This window comes from Excalfactoria chinensis, chromosome 3 (genome assembly GCF_039878825.1).
Source record: "Excalfactoria chinensis isolate bCotChi1 chromosome 3, bCotChi1.hap2, whole genome shotgun sequence".
Lineage (NCBI taxonomy): Eukaryota > Metazoa > Chordata > Aves > Galliformes > Phasianidae > Excalfactoria > Excalfactoria chinensis.
The window spans coordinates 54,571,085-54,595,834 of record NC_092827.1 but is presented as its reverse complement, the minus strand read 5'-3'; positions in this window follow the sequence as shown (position 1 = coordinate 54,595,834).

Sequence of the window (24,750 nt, the reverse complement as noted above, 5' to 3'; positions counted from 1 at the left end):
TGTAAATCTTAATGTAGTTTGGCAAAACTGAAATCTTTCATGGCCAATCTTAGCTACCACACACAATATCCAATGTCATATTCAATCTAATCCCAGTATCTGAGTGTCTTATATGCAAACCAGTGTGACATTTCAATAGCTATTAATTTGCTTACCATAAGTGCCTTATAAGAACACTCAGAGATCAAGAAAATTAGAAGTTCTGTTAATCTGAGACTTAAATACTGTCAAAAGGGGAGGAATCAAAATTAATATTTTAATTTGAACTTAGCAATTATAGTAGCAATAATATACTACCCTTAGAAATCTACTAAAACTGTTACTAATTTGTTGGTGACAAGACGAAAGGAAGGATATATCTTTTTTTTTTGAGAGAAAATAATTAATTCAACATTAAGTAGAGAAGAGTATGAAGCTGTTGAAAATGTGAGTAACATCTTCAAATGAATAATCACTACAAGAGGAATCACTATAAAGATTTGTCTGAAGATTAGAAGTAAGTGAAGAATACAGAGGTTAGGTTACATCTTTGTCAGGATTATTTTATTCGAGCTATAAATGCCCAAGGAGCCTGCAAAGATAAGAAAACTAGACAAACAAACAAACAAAAAGTTTCTACAAAGCTCTTTAGGCATGATTGTTACTGATCTAGGATCTGTAGGATGTTAATCGAACTTTTCCACAGTTTTGAAAGCTGACAGTTTAGTATAGGCAATGCTCCTTATTCAAACAGAGATTTTGGCATAAATTAAACCTATTAATAAGATTGTCAATCACACTGCTAACTTCTTTTAGTTAAATATATTCCAGGGATTTTAAATACACTTAAGACTCATGTTATCCCAGGAACTATTTTAATCTAGCATCCAAATAGGACCTTCAGTATCTTAGATACAGTTGCCAACAATGTGTTCTTTTGTTATGGTTTTAGGAAAGGGTATAAGCACAGTAGCCCACAGCAGTCAAGGTCTTTCTGAAGTGTGCAGTGGAAACACGCAACCACACACGAATTTGTGGTTAGCTTCAGTGAACAACAGAAATAATTTTAGAAGTAGACAGGTTTGGACTTTTTCTTTCCCTTTGGAATTCTGAGATTGCTGGGAATGGCTTTCTGTGAGAATTATTATTCATCAATATATACAGGAAGCAGAACAGCTCAGAAGAGGTTGCACAACCTAGTCTAAATTTGCAGGCTCTCTTTATAGAAATCATGTTCACACCAGTGACAGGAAAAATATACAGAAGCATAAACTGTATTGTTAAGTCTTTAGTAAATCAGCAAAGCCTTGAAGTTGTTTGGGAATTTTTGTTCAGTGCTGTTCCTGGTTGCTGACTGCCTGGTAATCAGATGCAAAGAACTGGACAAACTCTTCTGCTGGATGCTTACAGCCAGGTTCTACCTGGGCTAGTCACAGATATACTTGTGTTTTTGAGGGAAGATTTTGTTTCCAAAAAGTGCTACTGAATCAAAAGCTTCTAACTACACTTCCAACTACATGTCACTCAGATAAATAAAAAGGAATCATACCTTACAACTGTAACTCCAGTCTTACTCTGCCAGACTCAGATCAGCTGATAGTAAAAGGAAGATGTTCCATTTTTCAACTTTTTTGCAGAAAAAATTAAAAAAATCTAAAAATACAGAAATACATCAGGACTCAAACAGAAGCAAGACTTGTAAAATATACGTCAAGAACAATACACATATCAAGAATGATTTATTTAAACCACCTGATTGGTGAAGAGTTTTTGAAACATACATTTCATTTATGTATTAGATATAACAATAAAACAAAAACAAACAAACAAACAAACAAAAAACAAAAACATAGAACTGCTGCTTACTCATAAACCTACATTATAAACATACAATTCCCAACATGAAATGTAGAAACCATTTTTGTCTTCTCTGGGAAACTAAGGGTTCTGGGTGAGACCTAGCTATTTCTTTCACTTTTGTATAGTAGTCATGTTGGATATGCTGGACACATTCTGTACCCTTGCAAAGTATGATGAAACAAATCACTACTAATTTTCTTTTAAAGGACACTATCTCCATATACAATAAGATCATGACTTGCTTTATGCTCACTAGCTTAACTCACTGTCTTCACCCATCCAGTGAGGTAGCTTGATATCCTAGAAAGCTGTGTGCAAAGGATAAAAATCTTGATAGATCTTCATGGTGTATATGAAATTATCCAATTAACTATACTGCTGGAATTCACCAGTGTCACTTCAAATTAGAGTTTATGCATAATCTGTGTTAGACATAGAGGCAATATTGCTCTTCATGTGATCTTCAGGGAATCCTTAAGGAAAGGGAATATTATGAATTTAAAGTTTTATTTCAATGCCAGCAAGAGTCTTAAAGGTTATTCTGTTACCAGTATTATGTTGTACAGCTGAATTCAAAGCTAAAATTGTGGCAGTCCGGATCTATTTGACAATTCTTGCAGCCTGATAAACCTATTGGTTGTTTTGTTGTTCTTTGATGGTGTGATCCTTGGGTACATGAGTATCTAAATAATATACTACCACCTACCACCATATTCTCTACCCAAGCAGCAATATCTTTCCACAGTACAGCAGTCCATTAAGCAGTTTCTGTAATTTGTTGTGTAAAACTCTTCACAGCAGTCTTCCATCTCTGATGCTTTCTTACAATATAACAACAGGTTTCAGTGAAGAAGAAATACTGTTTCTCATCTCTTTTTCTTGTAGTTTATCACACAGTGGGGCCTCTTTAATATGCATCACCTCCTCCTCTGGAGTTATTCCAAAATATTTTCCTTTTTGGTAGTCTGCAATCACTTTCAAGGAAATAAAGTGGAATAAAGAGTATACTTGTTGAGAGTTTCTACAGTAAAGTTCCTGAAGTGTGAGAATGATGGTACTACTGAGTACAAGTACCACATTAAATCCACAATATATAATACACAATTATATAAATAACAGGAGCAGCACATGTTATATACAAACTGGCAAAACCAAAACCTCAGAGACAATAATAGTGGAGTTAAGAACAGCCTTGAAAACAATAACGCACTGTGAACAAAAAGGTCACCTTTGTGACCAATATCTACTAAGCTATTATACTACTTCCAAGAATTTTGTTTTAAAAAGCTCTGGTCAGATCATTATCTCAACACTTTGAGCCCTGTGTTTGGTGCCAAAATGACTGTTGTGGTGCAATAAGGCAAACAGCTAAACACCACAAACACTGCTCTTTCTCCTTCTCCCAGTGTGATGGAGGAATCAGAAAAATAAAAATGTATAAATCATGGGTTGAGACAAAAACTTCTTAAAGCAAAAAGGGAAGAGAGAAATAATAGTTATTACAATTATATATATTTATAATTATAATATATAATTATATGTATAATGCAATTGTTGAGAAAATAGAATAAAAGAAAGCTGGAGGAGAGGAAATACCCCTTTGGGTCATATTAGTTGCAAGTGATTCTTTGAATCCATATGGTATTTGTGACATGCAGATCTGTGACATTTGCAAACCTGTTGACTAAGCTTCTCTCTTTTTCTCTCCTAATCAAATTTAAATCCCCTTTTAACATTTCCCTAAAGGGTTATCAAATATTTCAGGTTTATGTTGTACAGTAACCTCTCCCCAGCATGCAACTGCATGACTGAGCTGAGACAGTCACTATGTCTAGGTCCTTCTGCAGATACAGACGGATGTTCTAGATTCTATCCACAGTGTCCAAGACAAACCAGAAGCAAGAGACATTAGATTTTCATTATTTCTACATATAAAATTTCATATTTTTTTTCTGATGGAAAATTGAAATTCAGCTCCAAGAGTGCATGTATTTGTGAAGTCAGATATCTCTAGATAACTTTCAAGGTAGCTCCAAAAGTAATGTCCTCTATTTATTTCTTTGGAAACTAAAATAGATACAAAGAGCACAATAGAACTTGACAGAGTAAATTCTCAGCTACAAAACACTGTTTTTTCAACACAGTTGAAAACATGGTAACACGGTAACAAAACATAATAGAATGTTAGTGGGACAAATAGACAGCCAGCATGGCTTCTCCAAGGGCAGATGTTGTCTGATCAATCTGCTAGCCTTCTATGATGGACAGGGAAAGGATAATAAATGTCATCTACCTGTACTTCTGCAAAGCCTTTGACATGGTTTCTCTCCATATCCTTCTCTAAATTCAGCCTCTACTGCCATACATCCACCTTTGACATCGTGGGCCAATGTAATGAAATAGGAGGCATTATTTTCAGAGCAGCCCCCATAATTTTGAACTACAGATGCATTTCTATACAGTGTTCCTTCTGTCTGTTTTACAATGTTGAAGTTACCTTAGAGATGAGAAATTATGCTTAATACATGCAGCATAATAGATATTCTACAAGAAAAGTATATAATCATTTTGATTTTCTTCTTTTACATGTCAAACAAAATTAGAATTGCCTTGTATTTCTGGTTGATACCCTGGAACAAAGTTAGATAACGAAGATTTTCTTAAGTGTGTCATCAGTATCAATGCCACTGGCTCCGTTATGCACGGCTATTGAAAGAGTTTTACATTGCTGAATGTGTGTGTAGATCTTTCTCTCATTTATTCTGATGCGCTCAGTAAGCTGAATGATTCCTATAAATAGAGAGCTTGCCAAAAATGATTCTTCTATTATTAGCTATTAGATAGATGGCAACGAATCTGCATTCACTTCTCTAATTTCCCTGCATCTGGGTTCTTCTGGAAAAGAAAGCTTTGCCAGTCTTATTTTCACAGCTTTGCCAAAATTATGATTTAATAGCAATAAAATTTTCAACAGCTAGGCAATTTTTCCCTGTTTTTATCCCAAGTCGTATCAAGTGAACCTGAATCAATGATAAATGTCTACATTAAAACCATCATTGCTAATAGTATTCTATATCATTCGTCTTTTATTCAGTGTGACAAAATTACAATCAGCACAAAACTGTGGCTACTTGTGATTAATGATGGTTCTACTTAGGAACTGACAGTGAAGATTCTGGGCAGAAAATGATAATTTATTTCAAAATTTCAAGCTATAAATTTTGAGAATAAAAAATAGCAGCCTTGTTTTCAAAACTATCATTAATATGTCTGCTGCTCTTAATATTGTCATGAGAGTTTGAAGTTGCCCAAATTCTGAAGTCATTATTCCTGTCTTCTCAGGGTGGAAATTTTGGCTTAGGAGTTCTTAAATGCTTTACATACTATACACTGTATTTCTGAAGAACTAGAGAATAAGCAAGGAAGAGTGTTGCAATTATTTGGGGGAAAAAAATAGTAATAATAAAAAAATAATGACCATGCTCTCTGAGAGCATGGTAAATTAAAATAATATAGATAACCTTTATGAATGAATTAGAGAGCAGAGTTTGTGAAACACTGGAGAAAAGCTGTAAAAGCTTTCACTTGGCAGAGCCTAATCTTAATAAGGTCAGAAGTGGCTAAAAGCCATTTTTACCATCTGATAGCCACTCAGCAGCATTAGGATGGTGTTTCTTAGCCTGGCACAGATGTTCAAATCAAAACAAGTGCTCCTGTTGACATTCTCAAGAGTCTGAACTAGCAGAGAGACTTCCCAAATCTGTTGTCCAGAATTATTGTAATGCAGACCAGCTGGGCAGTGTATAAAAGACCTATGTTGCTGCTTCTGAATTTATTATAAACCTGAGAAACCTTGGTACTTTGAACCATTAGTCTGTAAATTGTATTGATGCTATAGTTATTCAGAATTAAGAATGAAGTAAAAAAGGTAACAAAAGGCAAAAAATGAACTGTTTTATATGGGATTATTTACAGCATCGATCAATTCATAATCACTACTTTCAAACTGCTGAAGGCTACAGCAAAATTCCCCTCTGCCTTAGCTGGGGGCGAAGTATTTCTAAATCAGAGTGATTACGGAAAGTTCATTTTAAAGGTGAAACTCTGGCACTAAGTGAGGTCACTAGAAAAACTCTAAAAGATGGCATTCAATATAGCACTGTACCCTAAATTTCTCCATAAAAGAAGAGAAAGCTTCTGTTTTTACAGTCTTAGACAAACTTCAGAACACATGCAGAACAGGCAGAGCTGATTATTAACTCCCTCTGTGATGTTCCACTCAAATTTTCTGAAGGTTAATTTTGGAAAATTATGTTTCATAAAATAATAGGATGGATTTGTTTGGAAGGACCTCAAGGATTATCAAATTCCAGCTCCCTTCCTGCAGGCAGGGCTGCCAGTTGCTAGATCAAGTACTAGATCAGATTTCCCAAGGTTCCATTCATCCTGGCCTTAAACATCTCCAGGGACAGGGGCACCCACAGCCTCTGTGGACAAACTCTTCCAGAATCTCATCACTCAGTAAAAAGCTTCTCCCCAACATCTAATCTAACCATTCTCTTTGTTCTGTCACTGTCTAGCCTAGAAAAAGTTAATTTCTCTCATCTAGATAAACTCCCTTTAAATACTGGAAGGCCACAAGGTCTCTCTGAAGCCTTCTCTTTTCCAGGTTGATCAAGAGGCTCCTTCATCCTGTCTTCATTGGAGAGGTGCCCCAGTCTTCATGAAAGTGCGTGAACCAGGCTGCATTTACAACATCCACATGTAGCATCAACATGTGACTATTCATACAAGGTTTGTATTCCTATGCATCAGCTATCTAAATACATACATACATATACATACGTATAAATAGATTTATTTTTTTTTTTAACTATTGCAGTTGAAAAATATAAATGCATTTTCCATTTATGAGCAAGTGAAAAAAAAAAACAACACATTATTTGCTGGATTGTCACAGAATCTATACTTCCTTTCAGAAGCACACATTGAGAGTCAAGACAAAAATCAATTGAAGAGATATAGAAGAATCACTTTCCATTTGTGGCATTTTGCTTACCTTTTGTTTTTACTAGCAGAATAATGGATTTCAGCTTTTGCATAAATGCCGTGGATAAATAGTAGCTAAAGAAATATAGTTTCTAAAAACGAAGAACAATAGATATTTGAAAATTAATTCTTACTGTGACTAAATATAACATCTAAGTGCTCTGGGGGACTGTCAAACACCGCAGAAGAAAATTTGTTTCTTTCTATTTTTCTTTTCCTCATAACTAATGAAGAATAACTTAAGATATTTTTCTAACAGCAAAATGACCTGGGATCAGTGCATTAGTCCAACAACACTGTGCTTCTGGATGATCACTGGAACTCAACACTCACTGAAGTTCACTATAAGTTATGTATATGAGTAATTTATGTTTTATGCAATTGAATCTCCATCAGTGCTAACACAGATCATTGGAGAACAATGGATCTACGAACTGAAAGATATTACAGAACTCTTGCATATAAATTTTACTTTCTTTAAAATTGCATTTGTCTAAAGCATGGGCATATCTTTACCCTACTTAAGAGTCACACAGTAACAGAAATATAGAAATTTCATTAAATATTTGTAATATTTTTATAGTATAAATACTTAAGAAAAGTTGACTTTCTTTTTAGTTTTTAAATTAATTTATTCTTACAGCAATTTTGATTAGAAAAATATCAGTAGTGTAATTCAATGGATCAGAAATTATAGATGTTACCCATACATGACTTGTATGAACACAACAGACACTTAGTGACATTCAGATCTTATTGCAAATCCATAGAAAGTGACCTTTGCAGTGATTTATTACAATTTAAGTCTCCAAATGAGGCACATGGAGTTTACACTTAATTAGTTAGTCAGAATCTCCCATTAAAAGTGCTACATGCAATAGATTAATCAAATATATAAAAAAAAAAAAAAAAAAAAAAAAAAAAAAAAAAAAAAAGAACACACTGTTCTTCTGATGTAGCCGTTCACAATGATTTTTTTTTTTTTTATCTTTAATAGCAGTGACACAGTAGAGCATCTTAAAAACTAATGGCCAGGTCAGAAACTGATTTTAGCACATCTGAAAAATGCTTTTAGCTGCATTTTACCATCCTCAGGCACCTAATATAAATTGTTTCTGCAAACAGTGCTATTTTCCCAGTAAACTCAGTGGAATTTTATCATGCAGTTTACCAAGATGAGTCTCATACTTTGGCTTACTAGTATATTAATTTGCTGACTTTTAATAACTTATATTAATATAATCAAATAAAAGTAAATGATAATGGCAGTAATATAATCATATGATGTAATTATACAATGATCTTTATTAGTTAATATACTATTCTGTCAGTTAAACTCTATCGCAATATAGCATGCTATCAATTCATAAGGCATGACTCCTAGATAAGGTGTAATGCAAAGGAGTTTTCACTGTGTTGAATAGAACAAATGATATCAGTGAGACAAGTAAAACTAAAACAATAGATTATGGTATGAGAAATAAAAATGGTTATATAAACATAAAGCAATATGAATAAGTTGTATTGCATTACTTCAGCAGTTAAACTGTGGAGAGGCCTTAAATATATCATAAGATGGTAAAGTAGTGATTACCTAGCGTTTGGAGAGCTTTCTTCCAAAAGAGTGGCTTCCTCATTATTTCATTTCTTTTGTGTTTTGCTCACCTAAGTTCAGGCAGAAACATTTCCTTTCACTACCTTTGCAGCTACAACTGAAGTTGCTCAGCCACTAAAGGTTAAACATCAAGGATCATTAATTAAAATCAATGTTAATTAATTACTGCCCCTTTACTATGCCATGATTTTGTTTATAACTTCTATTGTCATCAGGCCTATCTATAAATGTTATGTTTCAGAGCTTTCACATTTTATCCTAAAATTTGTTTTCAAAATTCCATTACTCACAACAGTGTTTGGAATATTTTAATTCTTTCTGTGAGGTCAATTATTCATCTAACCTGTGATTTTATGCTGTATCGGACTGTGGTTCCCTCACACCAATCCTAGGCCAGCATGCTTTGTGAGTTGCAATTAAGAACGTGTCTTGTGCCTAACAACACCTTGTAAAGAAATAACAAATGACAAGTGCAGTGATACATACAGACAAAAAAAAAAAAAAAAAAAAAAAAAAAAAAGACAGTTGATCTCAATTCACTAATCATAATTTATGGAAGAAATGGACTACTCAAGAAATGTAATTCTTAACAAATAAGTATTACCTCTGAAACCAATGGATGCTACTTTAGTCAACTGCACTAAATAACAGTTAAATGGGACATCAAATAGGGGAAAGTTTGTTGTTTTTTTTAAAAGCGCTATCTAAGCATTATATAGTTGAGGCCTACTCAATAAAAGTGAGTCACAGAGCAGTTTAAACCATGTTTCAGCACTGGGACACTTATAATTAGAGAAAGACAAAGAAAGGAGAATGTGAATCATTTATGTTTAGAAATTGCTGTCTCAGCACCAGCAACAGAATTCTTCTGCTTTATATTATAGCATCCAATGGTTAAAAGATAGTACTTTTCACACTGGTCGAAAAGAGTAAATACTTTGAATAGTAGTATTTCATTTGTTTTTATTTGCTTTTGTTTTTGTTATTTCATTTTATTTTTAAATTTATATATCCATACTATTGTACTCATGAAGACTGGGTTGTTATCCCTAAACAACTTTTATTTTCTACACATTCCATTTCTAAATCTTCCCATTTCAGCCTCTTCATAACAATTTTCTCGATTGCTTATACCTGTGTGCTTTCATTAGGTTGAAAGATAATTCAAGATAAAAACCTTTACTAGAGCTCCTCACTTATACATTACTGATTTTCCCTTGAATTCAGTAAGATTTTTTTTCCTGTTCTAACTTACTATATTCTCAGAAAGTTGCCCGTGGCACTGAAAGTTTACAGTTTGTGTTTTGTATAGATTTGTACTTATTAATATTTTATTGGTTGGTTTTTACAACTCAAGGTGAAAAACTGTCTTCTTTTAGTACTTTTGTGTGTACTTTGCTCTAGAAGACATACCAAAGCATGCTGTGATACACAGTAAAGTGAGTCTCTAAAAAGTAGTAAAAGGCTCCAGAAACTTGCAGGTCTTCTTTCATTGTAGTGCCCTGAATGGGCATAGCATTATTTCAAATGAACAGACTTTAATGCATTTTTCCTAAGAAACAAAAAGAATACAAAAAGAATAAAAAAGATGGTTGAGCTCCAAAATGTGTTCTACTTACTACATTTATTATATTACATTAACATCTTGTCTTTACATAAAAGCCAATATTTGCATGCATGGAAAATGATGATGATTTTTTTTTAATTATTTTTTTATTTTTTATTTTTTTTTAATATATCTATACCAAATGAATATAGAATCTAAGTAAATCTGAAACTTCAATATGGATTTTTACCCTTGGGTAACTGAAGTTAGAATTAGATACTAACAGTTCATTAAAAGGGATGCCATTTATCAAAGCCAATTAAATGAATATCTTCATCTGTCCAGTTAACACTATAACTTCCCAATTTGTTTCCAGGTCACCAGACAATGTATTTATCATCTCAGATGGAAACATCTGAAAGGAAAAGCAAAACAATCACTGTAATACTTTATAAAGTAATGTATTTATTTATTATTATAAAGATCTTATTCCACAGCTTATTGCTTTTCCTCTCCTTATTTTGTTTATTTCTGTTCTAGGTTGTACTACATATATATTTCAAGTGAGTTAGGGTTTGGAAGTTAACCTGCTCAAATCCTTCAAATGAATAGAATAGGTGTTGCACAAACACTCACTGAGTATACTTAACTTTTCCACAGGGTAATGCTCACAAAGGGAAGGAAATTTCTTGTACACAGGGGCCAATCACCGTTGGGATGTCAACAGAATTCACCATTCAGAGGTGAATGTCTCTGACTAGATTTAATACTATGTGGGTTTTTGCTTTCCTAACCTGATCCCTGGCTGTTTGGACAAATTTGTAGTCCTCCCAAAATAACCCATTCCTGCTTCCACTGGATTGTATCGTCTGATTTACATTCTCTGACAGAAACCTGGAGAAGTCTCAGCCATGCTTTATACAAAATTTTCACCCTGCTGCCTCTATTGCATATTTTATATTCAGTCCTGACAAGTTAGACGTTGATGGCTGTAGGTGAAGAGCTAATACACAAGAGAAAGAGAAATTTAAGATAGAGTTGGCACAATCAAACAGGACACAGGAATTAATATCCTATTTAACATCACTGATTAAGCAGCAGAAGAAAATCAGTGAATAGCATATTTTCATTATGCAGCACCAAGTTTGGAGGAATTAAATTTTTCTGCTAGAGAAAAAGGGAGTAAAAAAAAAAAAAGCGTTATTAAATTTTTACTGTATTACACAACATTACATAGCTTGGGAAACTTCTATACAGATAATGATTTTATTTATTTATTTATTTATTAAATTAGAGAGTGTATATTTCCAGGACAGTGTCTGGTCTTTCAGTATGAATGACAATATGAGAATTTTTAGCTATACTGACATTTGTACATTATTTTCCAAGTCAGAAAACTCCAAAGAGTATGTTTGGTGTAGTCTGTATTATCGCAACAGTTTCTAGAGCTATACTCCTCAAGAAACTTACTAACAAGGTTTGCAGAGATTATTGTTGGGTGATTTCTGTTTTTCACTTTTTTAATGACTAAATATATGACCATTCAACAACAGGAATAATAAATGCAGTTCAGGTAGAATTCATAACCTAACCTTTTTCTGTTTCACACAGTAAATAAATAAATAAAATTTGATATTCATAATGAAAGATTAATTCTTCTCTGCACCTCTTCTGTCCTGTTTTCCTTTGTTCACAGAAAATTGTAAGATTTTTGTATGAAAACTGTCAAAATATTTGTATAGATGTATTTTCCTTACAAAATAATTCCAAGGAAATTTCAAGAATCAGCATTTAAATACTATTTTTATTGGCAGCATTGCTCTTTCATTTAACTTTCCATTTCCTGTCCTTTCAGATTACACTTATCACTATTTTCAGTTGAGAGAGTTCAGTCTTCTATTTGGTTATTAGTCCCCTTTCACCCAGCCACTTGTCTACTATAAAAATTTTCTTGATATATAATCACCCATCCTTGCTTCAATATATTCAGTTTCTCATCCATAAAGGGAAAGGTATAACTAAAGTTCTTTAAATTTTTTGCTGAAAAGTTTTTTTTATACCTATAGGAAAATCATCTACATTATCTTTATTAGAATGCGTGCTTAAAAATTGCAAGAAAAGAGTTTGTTTGTTTGTTTTTTTCTCTAACTACTTATCTGAAAAACAAATATTTCAGTGAATTTTTCCCTTTTATGCCGTTTTGTGTCATGTGAAAATGCTTTACTTGTTTACAGTGTGATCTTCCACTTTTCGTGAAACATCTAAATAATATTTCAATACTTTTTTGTAACTTTTTAAAGTAGAACCACATCATCAGATAAAAATTAGATCATTCACTCTCGGAGTACCTGATAATTTGGTGATATAGCTCTTTTATAGAAGGTATTTAATGGATTTAGGTGTCCGTGCCTCAGGTTGGGGGCATGGAAAAATTAACTTTCATTTTTCCATCATTTCTACTATGTACTTTTCTATTCTAGGCAAAGGAATGAGTTGAATGAAATTCACTGTAGCCTTACTGAATTATTCACTTGTGTGACCATGATGAAGCTTCTTTGAAACCAAACTCATTATTTTCATTGCATTTCTTACAGTTTTCCAGAAATGAAATATTTAAGTGAAATGTTTCTTCAGACTGAAAACAAATCTTTAACTCACATCAGTCCCAGCTTTTTTTTTTTTTTTTTTTTTTTTCCCTGCATCAACGCTCATTTGTTGAAAAACTGACAATTTGTGCTGCTCTGTTTGAATCGGACGTCTAAAATGTTAGATGTGTACTTTCATTACCACAGAGTCACAAAATCACAGAATTGTAGGGGCTGGAAGGGACCTCTGAAGATCATCTGGTCCAAAGTAAACTGCCAAACCAGGTTCTTTACAGTAGTTTGCACAAGAAAGTGTCCAGGTGGCTCTTTCACATCTCCAGGGAAGGAGAATCTAAAATTTCTCTGTCCAGTGCTGTCAGGAAGCAAGTTCAGATGGTACTTGTCTGATTGCTGGGTACCACAAAAAGAGTCTGGCCCCATCCACTCAATATCCTTCCTTCAAAAATTTATAACTAATGATAAGCTCCCCTCTTGGTCTTCTCTTTTCCAGTCTGAACAATCACATGTCTTTCCTCGGAAAGGAGAATCTTCAGTCCCCTAATAATCTTCTTTGCCCTTCACTGGACTCTCTCCAGCAATTCCCTGTCTTTTTTGAAATGGGGAGACTAGTACTTCACCCAGTACTCCAGATGTGTTCTCATCAGAGTGAGGATAACCTCCCTTGACTTGCTGACATTGTTTTAAATATGAAATATGCATCCACCTAAATGGAATAAATTGTGTTTGTTGAGATAATTTTCAGTACTGTAAATTCTAACTCTCATTTAAGAAAAATACATTAGGAGTACAAGGTGATCTGCCATGCTACTGTCATCAAAATGCCAACGTTGTCAGCGTAGGTGTTTTTTCCAAGTGGGCTGTCATCTCAATATGCTTCTTCTTTCAGTCTAAACTAGCTTGTTCTTGTCATCCTGCCATTTTTGTCAATTATAGGTCTGGATTTTCTCTGGAGATTTTGTTGCCTTCTTTGAAGAATAAGCAGTTCCTAGATCACAGTTGTTGTTCTGAATGAGTAGTCTGAAAGTAGTGCCAGAGACCATCCTCAGGGATCAAGAGCTGAAAGCTAACTAACTAGCATGCTTAAGAACATCTACAGAAATGCAGTTTCCTTCGGAAAAGTGGACTGATGCTAGGCTATTCTCTTTGCTATCCTCTTTCAGCAGAAGTTGAGAGAAGCTTCACAGAATCAGATAACATAGGGCAGAAGGATCCACCACTGGTACCTCTTCTCTTTTGCTGCATCCATGCCATTGGCAGCATACAGTACAAGGAGAAGGAAAAGCCATAATGCTACTCAAAAAAGGGACAAACACATGCACCATGCTGGCAGAAAATCTGTATGTAGTTTTTCAATTCCTACAGCTGTATTCAAATAATCTGCAAGATTGTCATTTGATTTACTTTTTGCCTATTAAAGCTTTATAAGAAATGTTCAGTTCTCTTAAGTGACCAAGGAATAAGGACATCATAAGTAGCAGTATTGTAATCTATGCAGAGTAAGCCTCATTAAAATCCTTCCGCTCAGGTCTAGAAAAGTCACTTCAGTGCAATGGAAGTTATTTCAAACTTTCTGCAGCTAATCAACCCTTAGCTTCTTCATCCAATGTCATAGCAGTGATATCTGATGTTGCCAGTAGGACAGTTTTATGTGTAATGATGATATTTGTCCAGGGGAATCTGTTCAGAGCCTGGACAATCCCTAAATACAACTTTCTCTACTTCCTCCAGTAACTACAACTCTCATTCCCCAGTAATCTTCACTGATTTCAAACTACTAATAAAAAAGTGCATTTCACACCTTTTTTATAGTCTTGTGTCTAGTTCGGCCTACAAAACAGCAACTTCCATAAATAATCCAATATCTGATTTGCTGAGCTTTAATAAATAACAGGTATAAATGGTTACTATAAATAATAACACTGATTATCTTGTGTAATCAAACTCTTCACCTGCTGTGAGATGTACCACATTTATGCAGATCAGCTGTAGGGTTTTCATCCATGAAATTATAGAATGTATAATGTGATGGGCCATGATATATTTAGTGTACTGTAATTGCTTATTTATAAAAGAGCTATCAACAGCCCACTTTAAATAAATTCAGAAATCACCGTAGGGCATTTAAAAATGAATATTTTATATGACATTTCTAAAAGATTATAAGCATTTCTTTGAACAGTAAAATTAATGTCTGTTTTGCTGTTTAAAGTCATCCTGTATAGATTCAGGATAATGGCATATAAACTGTAATTACTATATTTGTGTTTTAATTAGGAACATAATCATCCACCTCTCTCATTCTGCAGTTTTCTGAAATTAATATTGGGAGGGATTTAAAATGGTCTGTTTACTCATAGAATGGTTATAGGAAAGTGAATGAATTAGCCAGTAAGATGTACACTCACAGCTGACTTCTAGCAAGAGAAGTTCTTCAGGGTCATCCTTACCTATTGCATTTTGAGACCCTCTGCTTGATTTTTATCCTTTCCTGTAAATGAGGTTTAACATCAACAGAAGTTATCAGCTTTGTCTACTCCCTTGCATATATCAGCAACCTAAAATACATATGTATGTAAATTCTTTTTTCTAGAAGGGACAGAAAGGAAGAAAACAACCATCCTAACATAGAAATCTAAAACTTGCTAAATCTTTACTGATATGAAGACAAGTTAGGTCTCTATTCATTTTTACAGATTGAGAGATGAAAAGATAAATAAAAAAGCAATTTCATACTTTTAGTGACTCTCAACACCCATTCTATGTCTTCTAAAATAGTGTTATTAATATACATGTTGATCCATGGAACAATATATCAAAATCACTCTTCAGGGTCATCATTCTGTTTCTACTTCCCCTGTTGTAATGTGATTTAAAAATTAAGCTTGAAGAAATGCCCAAAGCCTACAACTACTGTGTTTTCATTATCTGCAACAGAAATTTAAAATGATCTTGAGTTCAACTAGCATGCCTGCAGCTGGATATTAGTGTAATATAGGAGTTTATATTTCTGAAACTGGTCTTGGTATTTCATTATACAGAATTGCAAATTTGGAAAATTAATGAAACCATACAACTTTTTTTTATGGCTTGATCTTCCAGTGGTTAATAAGATAATTAATCTCCAGTAAGTTTTTCCACGGATGAGGTATTTATTAAGTTTCTTGAACATGTAGTTTGTCTGGTATTTAGTGTCAGCATTCCACTTAGAATGGACATGAGTAGAACCTCTCATCTCTACTAAATCACACAATTCACTAGAGATAAGTGATGGCATTTACAGTAAGATCCTATAGCCCATCTGTCAAATATGGTGAAAACTAGCAGCTCTGGCTGAAATTGCAAATACAAAGGTTTCTAGGAGCAGAAAGAGACAGAAATTGCTTAAAAAAAAACAAAAACAAACAAACAAAACAAACAAACAAACAAACAAAAAAAACACCTTTCTTAAGTCAAAATAAGGACTTTTGTGATAGTTTTGCATTCTGTGTCCTTATCCAGCATGAATGAATTTGTACAAAGCAGAAGAAAAATGGGGAATTATCATAAACACTTCAAACAAGGTCAAATTGAAGCTTGGCTCAAGAGCTGGGTAAAAGTATATATAGATTTTACTAAAAAAAGTCTCAAATTACCAACCTATTTCTATTCAAGAATCTTTTTCAGATGTTTTTCCTGCCTGTGTTTACATGATGTGCGTATGATTTCATTAATGCATGTAAAACATTTTTTTCTCTCTTCTGATGTTAAATGGAATTATACACTTACAGTGCAGGCAAGAAACAACAGCTGAGATGTACAGGTGCCAGAAGGAAAACTCTTTATTGGTAAGTCTTGAACTAATTTCCCATTGTTTCTGGCTTTTAAATGCAGGGCAATATGCAGTCACTAGACCATCATGAATGATGTATATTTTCACAGCATATTGGGTCAGAGCCATATTGCACAGATGTTTCTGTAATTGTGATGCATTGGGGAAATTTACTCTTCAGTCTCCCACAAATACGTATTTTTACCTATGCAGTTTAGTAGAGAAGTTGGGCCTGCAGGATAGAATATACATTCAAGATGGCTGACAGAAAACCAAATAAGTATAAACACTTTGAATTGTGTGTGTATGAATTTCTCTAACAGTATTCCTTTTTTTCTGCAACTGGATTTCCAGATATTCTTCCACAGAGAAGGAAAAACACTTGGAAGACAGAAATTTTAATTTAGTTATTGAAAATAAAGGGGAAAATATGAATTTCAGCATATCATTTTATGGATAATCTTGAGATTAGTTAAACTTCAGTAAGGACAATGCCTTCATGCTGACATACAGATCCTAAAATCATTGAAAAATCTTAGGATGAATATGTACATGCGTCATAAGAATGTCTGCATGAATTAGGTGAAATGCCTCTCTAAAAGCAAATACAAATACCAAATACTTCTCTGAAGAAAGCACTATTAGTTCTAGTCATCATAATTAACTCTTACTCTCTGGTGGCTCATAGGACAATCCTTTACAAAAATTTGTTTTATTCAGGTCAAAAACCTTCTTGTGACTGCTCTGCTTCATAGCATTTCTTTTTCTCTTCAAAATACATATACCTTGGACATTCAAATAGAGAGAATTTAGCAACAGCAGTTCTGAACAAGAGATGATTTTGAGTGAGATGCAGAAAATGTTGTTGGAGAATCAAGATTTTCCCCCTGACTTTGACCAAGCAGAAAAACACTGTTCTTTGCACACTTCAAGTAAAAATCTTCTTGGGGGCTTTTTGTGGTTCTAAATTCAAAGTGAAATAGTATGAAAAAATAAAGCCTCACTTCCAGTGTACTCTAAGATATATTGTTTCAGTGGCAAGCTGCAAAGATAACTTGGAAAATGCACAGATCTAACATTATTATGGTAACCTCAGAACAGAGATAATGTCAGTACTATTCACCCTTCCCCTGACAAATGAAGTGCAAGTAACTCACATTAATAACAGAAAAAGTAGGCTCTTTAAAATACGCATAACTGATAAAATAATTGTTGACTCTTTCCAGTGCTTTTCTGTTGTTCAGTTGTTATTTTCTGAGGTTTGTCTGTTAATCTTCATTTAAAATGAGTTCTCCTAATGTTGCTCTGACTTGTGTCTTTATTATTGTCAGTCTTCTTAACCACTCTGAATAAATCAATATTCAATGGTTAAATTTTTCTCATTGGTGCATTATAAATACTAGGATCTCTGATTCTCCCTATTGAATCTGTTTTACAGCAGTGTCACTGTATTGATTCCAAAGGAATCACTTATGATTTACTGTGGTGTAAAAGCTGAAAAAAATTCAAGCCTTGATGAAGTGGTGAGTCCTATATGAAGGTTAAATGGAATAGGCAAAAGTTTATAGTTCAGAAGACCACAGAAACAACAGACTTATAAAGAAATAAAAAGATGTATGTGGATGAACATATGCTTGTGAGAAAGGCAGAATAAAAGAAAAAACAAACAAACAACAACAACAACAAACAGAAGAAAAAGGTGAAGGAAAAGAAACAGAGATGTTGATTTGTAATTGTTTTAAAAGAATGATTAAGTGCAGTAGTTGAGAAGAAGAATTTGGTTGTAGGAACTGCCTCTTCGTTGCTGCTATATGGAGATCACATTTATTTTTCTTGTATAGTTTTTCTAAATTAGGACTAATATTTCTGAGGCTTTACTCTTCTGGTTGCCAAGATGTACACTCAGCAACACTCAAGTTAAAGTCCTGAACAGCAGATAGAGATGTTTTCTGGGTTGGATTAACACAACAGTTTTGGAGGCTGTAATCTCTGCCACTACACAGTTGCCTCTGGCTGACGCTACCCAAGAAACCAGAAGTTCCCCACTCTGCAATGAAAAGGGTCGTATTACTACAAAGCTCCCAGATGTTGATACATTAGCTGAATCTTCACTTCTCTTGTTACCCTAATGAAGATCATCCCTCTCAGGATGCAGTTGATCCATCTATTTTCACTTCAGGCTTTCAACAGTGTATACCATAAAATAACTCATAAACAAGCTGTTGGTACATGGATCAGTTAATATGGATTAACTGACAATGGGGTGAACTGAAAACTAGCTGACATTGACACAAAGTCTAGTTGGAGGAGTAGTCCAGAGGTTAATACTAGGTCCAGTCCCATGTAAAACATTCTCTAATGATCTGGGAGATGGAGTAGAATGTATCTTCTGAATATTTGTTTTTGATGTAAAACTGGGAGAAGTCGAGGATATACCAAATACAGCATGCTTTTTTCCAACCAGAACAGGCTCGAAAAAATGGGCTGATAAGAGTCTCATGAAGTTCAACGAGGAAAATTGCAAAGGAGCCTCATGAAGTTCAACAAGGAAAATTTTCTTGGTGAGGAATAACCCTATTTAATCAGTAAGTGCTTGGGGCAGATCAGATGGGTAGAGTCCTGTCAGTATAGGATGGGTGAACATCAAAGTAAACATAATCCAGTAGTGTGCCCTTGCAGCAAAGAAGGCCAAGAGCAATCAAGGCTGTGTTACCAGAAGTAAAAGGATGAGGGAAGTGATCCCTCCCCTCTACTCAGCCTTGCTGAGGTCACACTTGGATTACTGGGATCAGTGTTGGAATCCTCAGGGTAAGAGGCATAGAGCCACTGGAGAAAGTCTAGTATAGGGCCATGAAGATATTAAGGAACTAAAGCATCTCCCCTATGAGGAAAAGGTCTTAGAGATCTGGTCTGTTACAAAATATAAATGCTTTCTGCATCAAATCAGACACAGGAGAAAAATAAGTTTTTTTATTGCATTGTCAGAAAATCAGTTTGTTGTCATCAACTTTGACAACATCTTTGTAAATCTCAGAATGCTTAAGCCTTAAGTACCTCTGTCACCAGCATTAGTGTGCCTAGTTAATTATGTCCCGTGTATTTCAAAGCAACATTTTGCTTTCTGACAATGACATCATAATAAGAAAATTAAAAAGGGAAATGAAACAAGTGGTTTGTTAAATTGGTAATGAAAAAATCAACTGAATACTCTAAGCAATATTCTTTGACTGCTATAGTTCTTTTACTGTTTTTCTTCTTCATCTATATGCAACATATTTGTAAGAAAAGCAGGCAGTGTTCTTGGATGGTTAAAGATACTATCAATCATTGTCTTGCTCGTAATGCTTCAATTGCTGTGGAACAATAATGTCAATTTCATGGCTACAAACTGATGCATGGAAAATCCCACCCACTCCCTACTCAAATAGTAATGTTTGCATATGAGAAGAGGAGGCAGCGTTAGCAGGATGATAAACCATTAATAAACCTTTCCCTGTGCCTCCCAAGTATTTGGAAAGTGTACTATGTGACAGTCAAGATCTTTGTAGGATTAGCTTAATGGTTTGTCACTTTATAAGTTCATGCACTGCTATTTTCTCTTAGAGCTTTTGTAAGTTTCATAATATACTGAACACTTGACCCTACTCTAAGTACTTTCTAGATTTTTCATGTTGCATAAAGGCACAAGTCATTGAGATACTTGATACGTCATGGGGCTGACACCAGTTACCTACCTATGTGCAAATTTCTTCCAGTATTTTACCTTCAAGGATTGTCAGAATCTGCAACACTACTGAGGATATCATATAATTTGAAGTCAGTTCCATACACAGGACAGGAGTAAATGAAAACATTAAGATTGGAAGAAAAAAGATATATATGCTAGAAGAAAAATAGACCAATAGATCTGGAATGGGAAAGGGAAAGTGGAGGGGTTGAGGAAAAAAAGGGAAAAAGGAGTAAGGGAGGGGGATCTGGAAAAGAGAGAGAAGAAGATGAAAAAGCGATTATTCACAGAAAAACCCTCAAAAACAGTGTAATTCCATGAAGCACAATTATTTCAGCTGTGCCTACTTTGCAGACTTTACATGTAGCACAGAAAGTAGGAAGTATAACATATGAGTAAGGTAAAATTATGCTAAGAACATATAAGTAAGGTAAAAGTATGCTATGAACTATTCTCTGATTATCACAGAACAGATAATGAGCAGAAAAGTCAAAGATTCAGATATAATGATTGCAAAATCTCTCGTTGTCTCTTTTCACTTTCCTTCACTGTCCTTCTTTTTTCGTAGCATGCTCAACTGTATTCTGGTACATTCACACTAGTACTATCACAGTCTGGGTCTGTTTTATACTCTCATTCGAATTCAGAAATAATAACCACTTTGTTTGTGTTGTTGTTCTTCTCCAATGGACTTCAGAAATATAAAAGTGAAGACAAAGCATACTTGTTGCTACCTGGAAAGCATGAGGCTTAATCTTCATGGGTATTTGAACAGTCACAAAAGAGTCACATTATAAACACCCCAACAAAAGCAACAGAGGAACTATTACTACAGGTGTAATAGACTACTTTGAATAAAATTTCTCAGTTTTACATAGAGATTGTACGCATGTTCATATGCAAATAATATGCAGTTTGGTAGTGCATTTTATGTACTGTATCATACGCAAATATCATCATTAGAAACAATAAACCATATCCATTTACTAATAGAAGCCATCAATCAATACACGTGGGTTGTATAGTACTGAATGCTGTACAAGTCATCTTGGATTCACTGGTCTAAATCACCCTGGGTAAATTAATAAATCTAAACAGTCTAGGTAAATCTAAATTGAAACTCAGTTTTTAAGTGAGCTGTTGACTGCATCATACTTCCTAAGTTGAACATGTTCTTAGCACAGTACATTAGCTTGTTTCTTTCTGAAAGCAACAGGAATACTTGGAGAGTAGAGTATTATTCTTTATTTACAGGACTGGCTAATATTCATCCTGTGAAAGAACAGGTCTGTGTCTTAGAACTAGTGTCAGCTGAGTTTTTCAACACCATTACTTCTAGGAAGTATCTCCAGTGCAATACATGATAGCTGTTCACTACTAATACTGACATTACCATTGCTGCACAACTTTTCCAGCTTTTTCTTCACCAGTAAGCCAGTAAGCCTGCTATTTTTCCCATGAGGATTTTATAGGTTTCTAGAACTTTAGAACAAGGACCTTAAAAACAGACAGACTCGGAGGGAGCACAGAAGTATTTGTTATTTTTTCGTCTGAAGAAGATGTACATACTGAAGATGCACAGACTAAAAAGGATAAGGAAACTGGCAGTTTGTTCATTTCTACTAATTTATAGTAAGATGAGGCAGTGCTGAATGCCAATGTGCTGTCATTTCATTTAAATGTAAGATGGAAAAAGAGGGAATTTGTTTCAGTATTTAAATCATCACAAATCAAGTTAGCCTATGTAAAGCCATTTTATGGCATGACAAAACAGTGCAATGATTTCACATTCAAGATTTTATAAGCTCCCCTTAGGGTGTTAGACATTATATGTTAAAGTTGCACCTAGTCTAGCTGACAAAACCCACATGGCTCCTTATCCTAATTTGTATCTCCCATACTGCTGAGGAATGACTGTAGGGGAAGCTAAAAGTTAAGTTACAGTTATTCATTGCATCCTAACAGTATGTCAGTTAATTAAATATTTACTAAACAAATCCCCTTTATAAACAAGTTACATCAGAGACAGGTAGCTCAAAGGGGATTACTACAGTTCATCAGTTTGAACTCTTTAAGACCAAGCACACATTTCATGAAAGAAGTGGCGAATCTTTGTACTGAGATTACTTCCCATCAATCACAGCATATGCAATTCCTAAAACCCATAGTATGGTCTGTTATACTAAAGTGGAGAAGACATCTCCATCAACTCTACCCTCCATCTCTATGCAGCTGATAAACTTCTGTATGCAAATACTAGTTCAAAATGTCCTGGTTTATATGTTAATAGTTCAGAATTACGAAGCATCATGTAAATAATGAAAATATGACGAAGCAAGTAACAAAAATAATGGCTGTATTAGGCACACACCATGAGTCGCAAATGAGCTATGCAGGTTCTCAAACCCAGCTGAGGCTTATCACCTTGGGAAAAGTACCCTGCTTACACTGCTCTGCTGTCTGTAGCACTGGGACTAGCTTGACTCTATTTCTGCTAGCCAACTGCTCCTTCAATTTTGTGGCATGGACATATATCTAATATCAAAATTATCGTGAAAAAACTGCAAATGATGTTTTATACACAGAAGATAGACATATTTACGTGAAAAAGCACACAACCTCCCTTTCATTCATCCAGATGTGTCATCTTACAAGTGGCATGGGACCACCTTTGTGATGTTAGAGAACTGTAAACATCCACTGTTAACATCACAAAAGATTGCATTAATTAGCCATGATTTTTAGTTGTTTAGCTGTATCATGCACAGAATGTTCACTGGGGAAGATCTCACACATATTTACAAATGAAATACGATGATTAATAAAAACTCAAATAGAGCACTTTGATGGTGTCCAGGGAATTGGAGTATTAAAGATATGAGGGATGCCTAATAGATTACACTCGCTGCATAGTTTATCAGATAAAGATAGTAACTGTTTAGGAAAGTACAAAGGACATAAATAGTGAATACATCAATATAGATAACTTAAAACATACAATTTCCATAATGTTTCTTTCTCAGCCTCTTTTTAAAACATTATTTTAATCTTTACTTTTGATTGTATATTTTCACTGTTCCCAAATTAAAATGAAGGCAATATACTCTCTATATGAAATGTAGGTAATGGAAAAATCAACAAAAAACAGATCTCCGACATTTCCTCAGCTTTTATTCTCTTGAAATAGACTTCTTTAATATTTTCAATAATTCTACAGTTTCGCCTAGATTAAGAATGAAAATTTGAAAATGCTTTGAGTCCTTCTCAGTTTCCCCAGAACAAATAGAATGTATGCTCTTTTTAAATCCTCAGGGGTCAGTCTTGATTGGCAGCATGACTCTGTGGGTCTTAATTCAGTGTCCAGTGGAAAGTCATTTTTTCCTAAATATTATCATTTCTATTGCCAGAGAGAGACACCTTTTCTCATGTCATGAAAATAAGTGAACAAGCTCTGGGACGGAGCTTTGGAGAGAGTTCAACCTCATATTTGGTTATGACATGTTCTAGAACTTATTAAAGTAATTCAACCAGCAAATGATTAAACTTCAATAATGTTAAAAGCGAAAGGTCATAGTCTTCTTACCAGGAAAACCTTGTCAGAATTATTGAAAAACTTTATTCCAGACAGCACATCTGGTCATTGAATAAGATTTCCAGACCACTAAAAAATTTAACAAATAATGTGCCTTCTGATTGAATTCCAGTTTTATTTTATTACTATTGTGTTTACATTTCAGAACATGTTTGTTAGTCCAAAACCTGTTTGTGTACATCTGAAATACTCAGCAGCTGAACAAAAGTAGCAGAAAGATATGGAAATACAAGAATGCAAATGCTATGAAATATTACAAAAATACTAGCTCTGATACTCCTATGTATGTCAATGTTGATGTATGTATGTATGTTGATCAAAAATTGTTTCTCACAAATACAAGAAAATAGCAAAGTTGCAACATTATTTGTCTTCAAGCAGAACATTAGAACCACCCTCAAAATTTGGTCACACAGTACTTGCTTACATGAAAATCTCTTAAAATGTGTCATAAGCCCAGATTCATGACTTAACTGATGCAAATCATTCTGAGCACCACTACTCAAATCAACAGCAAATATAGACTTTATCCAGAACACTCAGCATTACCAAGTGCACAGCACCTGGTAAACAGTTTTCAGATGAGGACCACTGCTTTACCTTGCACTGCTCGCCTACATATTTGTAGCGACCGTATATTTACACACTTCTAAACATTTCTGACAACATTAAAAAATTTGCTGCTGTTTTGCTGTGATCTTGTCACCAGCATGAATAATAATTCTGAACTTCATGCAGACTGATTAACTAAGTATTTCACTTTTCAGAAAGGGTCATGATTTTTGGATGAGATGATGGACATGCATTTCCATTTATGGTCTAGACTCTAGACGAATTACAATATTCATTTGTGATCTAGCCTGACTTGAAATGAAAATGCTATTTTCTTCTTCTAAGCCCTCTGAACATACTGAAACATTGAAAACGAAGATTAAAAATAATCTAGAATAAATGATAAAAAGGCAATA